The sequence below is a fragment of the Dipodomys ordii genome, unplaced genomic scaffold, assembly GCF_000151885.1.
Source record: "Dipodomys ordii isolate 6190 unplaced genomic scaffold, Dord_2.0 Scaffold117, whole genome shotgun sequence".
Lineage (NCBI taxonomy): Eukaryota > Metazoa > Chordata > Mammalia > Rodentia > Heteromyidae > Dipodomys > Dipodomys ordii.
The window spans coordinates 5340816-5345212 of NW_012267333.1; the positions used below are offsets into that span (position 1 = coordinate 5340816).

At 32.7% G+C, this 4397-nt stretch overlaps 1 pseudogene; it reads right to left on the minus strand.

Annotated features, from left to right (window-relative positions):
* Positions 1–3211: 3211 nt before the first annotated feature.
* Positions 3212–4152, minus strand: LOC105995426 (annotated as a pseudogene).
* Between the last annotated feature and the right edge of the window lie 245 nt (positions 4153–4397).

Below are 4397 nucleotides of genomic sequence, written 5' to 3' on the forward strand. Positions count from 1 at the left end.
GAAATGTACTCATTATCTTGCTCATGTAATTGTAACCCCTCTGTATGGTATTTTCACAATAAAAACTTATTAATTAAATAAAAAAGATGTATAGTCCATTCCCAGCAGAGTCCTAGTGAGTATCAGTGCTGAATTAATTCACCCTTTGTCTCATTTTTTCTGTTCTTCCTCTTACCCTTCCCCAAAATAGATATTCTTGCACATAGACAAAATACAAAGGAATAAAAAATAATGACAAAAGGACAAAAACAGGAAAAAACACAAAAAAGTAAAAAATATCCTCTTGTTTCCATTTCTTGGGGTTCATTTCAATAAGCATCATTTTATATGATCATATACACATACCTATTGAGTCTTTGTGATCCTCTAAAGAATATCCTACTTTGGTCTCACTGTATAAATGTTTAGAGTTCTGTTTAATTTATCATGACAAGTGTAAATTTTTTTGTCTTTTACTATCCTTTGTGTTTACTTGTAGATTTAGTAGCACATTCTAATACTACAAATGAGGGAAATCATGCAACCACCTATATTTCTTAAGCTCTAGCTTATTTCATTTAATATAATTTTTCCAAGTCTTTCCTTTTCCTTATGATGGGCAATGCCATTCTTTCTGATGGAAGCACAGAATTCCATTCTGTATACATACCACATTTTCTTGATCCATTCATGCACTGAAGGGCATCTGGTTGATTCCATATCTTAGCTATGTTAAACAATGTAGAAGGATTATTTAATTAATAGCAAAGGTAGTGCTGCCATACTGTGTAGTTCATAAAGTATTTATAATATATTACTACTATATTTCTGTGATATATAGAATTATATGACCTATCACTGTGTTGATAACAGGTTGTACTATGTGACACATACCCAAACCTATCATAACATGCCATGATTATGTTCAGTGTTATAGTGTTTTTTGAGTAAATGTTTCAATATGTAGTTATTTTCCTACAGTACTAACTCACCATATAACATGATTGGTAATATCATATTGGGAAAAACCATGTTTTCCTATCAGTCATTGACTGATATCTAAGAAAAATGTGATGGAGAAAGATGTGGACTGAAGAACAGGTGTAAAAGGACAGGATAAAATAGATCAACCTCCTGGGATGTACATTTTCTTTATAGCTCCAGATTTCAACTTGGAAGCACTAGATCAGGGAATCTTACCAAATTCCTACTTAAGTCATGAATCTCCAAATCAATATTTCAATACAATAAAAACAATATTACTATATATTAGATATTTTTCTGTTATTTATCTTATAATTTCGGACATATGTTTACATTTGCTTAATGTTTGCTAGATTACAATTTGTTCTTTAAATTAAGGGATCCAAAAGTCACATAAATTTCATATTGCTATATGTTCAGAATTACCAAACTTATTTGAGGCCTCAGCTAATTTCAAATATTATTTTTCTATCATGCCACTGCTTATACATACATTTACAAAATGAAGGGAGTACAGAAATAGAACCTCAAAACCTTGTTTTTATAGTTAACAAATTATGGAAATGATCCCTGAAAGTATAGTCTTGTTTTTATATTTAAAAGCCATACTTTTACTCTATCCTGAAAACTTACCAAGAAAAAGCTATTGAAATCAGAGTATGCTTTTGGGTTTTGTTTTGATTATGAAAATTGTAACACAGGGCATTCTACAATTTCTTTTAGATTATACATCACTATGGTAAATTTCACAGATTTTAACATTTGTTAAATATATTGCCACATGAACATTATCTCATAAAACTTCATTCAGTATTGTGGCATCAAAAACTGAGCAGAGCAGAGAAAGTAGGTGAGAATCAAAGAAGCATTGAGAAGGTTTCCTATATCTTTTATTCCCTCTTAAGTTGAAAATACCAATTCAAAGTGCATATTATGCAATTAAAAGCTAATTACATATGTATGAATTATTTTTTCCATTCTCTGTCTAGATACATATATTTGAATAAATAATATTCTATTAGTCAAATCATGAAGCCCAGGTTCTATACTAGAAAATAGGAACTGAGCAATAATGAATTAATGGTTATTCTGGGAAATTTTAAAGGAATCCAAATTATATTATGTGAAGTAAGTCAGACACAAAGAAAGAGAAGTTGCATGGTTTCTCTCTATTGTGGTAACTAGAATGTGCCTATAATTCTAAAGTAAGCATACTCGATAGTAATAAGTAAATAAATAAATGACTGGGACATGATAAATCATACAGCTATCTAGGCATTCACAAAGATGGAGATCAAAAGAGAATGTTCTTAGGAGAGAAACACAAAGGCTCAATAGCTATGTGTACCTGACCATATCAAAATGTACTCCAAGAATGTAAACAAGAGATTTTTTTGATGTTGCTGTTTCTGTTTTCTTTTCATTTGTCTCATTTGTTCATTTGTCTGTCTGTAGGAGGGTAAAGGGGAGCACAGAAATGGAGAAACAAAAGGAGAACAAATGCAGCAGTGATATTCACTGGACATTAGTTTGATAATGAAATATACAACTAGTGGATGAATATCAGAGGGAAAACCTGGGAGAGAGTGAGGGAAGGGATGACATTGTACAAAGAGACATGGACTCATTACATGATTTACGTAACTGTAACCCCTCTGTACATCACATTTACAATAACAATAAAAATACACAAAATGGCAAAAGCTAAAAAAGAAAAAAAAGCAACCTAAATATATAAGCAATTATTGACAGTGGATATCACATATATTGTATTATATAAGAATGTAAATTCTGAAACCCTAGAAAAGTGATATAATATTGCTATTTTTCAGTTAAAAAGAATCAAGCCTTTTCAATAGTTTCTCAGTGTCATGTGTGTATGTGAATCTAATAGACTATAAATTCTGCAGCAGGATTTTTTATTAATAAAAGATAGAAAAAATTTAACTGACATAATGGGGATTATATTTTAAGTTTAATCATGAAAAACATTTTCACATTCTAAAATATTTACAATTCTGCTTACTTATTTACAGGAAAGAGTGACACATTAATATTACCTTTATGAAATTATGGATAGAAGAAATTTTCTAATACATTATGAAGTGGAATAAATACCAGACTAAAAGTTAAGAGTAATGACATAAGGAAGAACAAGACAACCAAATAAAGAGTAAAGGAAGAAATTCAAAAGATTACTGATTATATGACCCAAAATAAAACAATTTCCCGCAACCACCTGAAATTATTATTTTAGTATTAATGTCCGTAATGCCATTATCACCTCCTTGTTTCTAAGGCTGTATATCAATGGATTCATCATGGGAGTAAAAATGGTATAGAACAGAGAGAAGAGTTTGTCAAGTCCTGCAGAATAAGTGGATTTGGGCCTGAAGTAGGTAATGCTGGCAGATCCATAAAACAAAACCACAACGAGTAAGTGGGAGGAACAGGTGGAGAAGGCCTTGCCCCATCCTTGGGCAGAAGGTAGCCTTAGAATGGTGGAAATGATTTTGCTGTAAGAAGCAAGGACCAACCAGAAAGAGACCACAGCACAGAGAATTGTTACTATGTAGACAGACAATTAGTACATAAATGTATCCCCACAGGCCAGCTTGAGTATAGGAGGTATGTCACAGAAGAAGTGGTCAATTTGGTTGGAATGACAGAAACACAGAGAGAAGATATGCCATGTTAGTCCTATCTGGACTGGCATTGCACTGAGCCAGGCTGCGGCTGCCAGCTGAATGCACTTCTTTGGTTTCATGACTAGAGGGTAGTGGAGAGGGTTGCAGATGGCCACATAGCGGTCATAGGACATCACACCCAGCAGGAAACTTTCATTGGTCCCAAGGATCAGGAAGAAGCACAGCTGAGTGGCACAGACAGGTAGTGACACCGTCCTAATCCCAGTCCAAATGCTGAAAGAATTCTAGGCAGAGTGACTGATACATAACCAATTTCCAGGAAGGAAAAATTTGCCAGGAAAAAATACATGGGTTTCTGTAGAGTAGGGTCAACCATGGTTATTATGATTATGAGGCTGTTTCCAGTAAGGATAATTATATAAATAATGGAAAACACCCCAGATAGGAACCCTTGGAAGTTTGGAAGGTCAGAGAATCCCAGCAGGACAAATTCTTTCACTATGGAATCATTGCCTTCTGCTCTTCTCTCTCCATCTTTCATCTGTGGGATATTATTTAATCAGAAATAAGTCATGTAACTGTCCTCAGTACTTACTTTTCTATGAATAACCCAAGAACAGCATATGTTGCCACCATATTCATTCACTATAAAAAATAAAATTTAACTTTTCCAGGTGCTTTAAAATAAATAATGTCTATTTTTTCATTATAAAAAGTATACATTTGAAAAAAAATGTTCTTGTAAAACTAGATATTGTATTATTGCTATAATTTTAGTTTTATGAT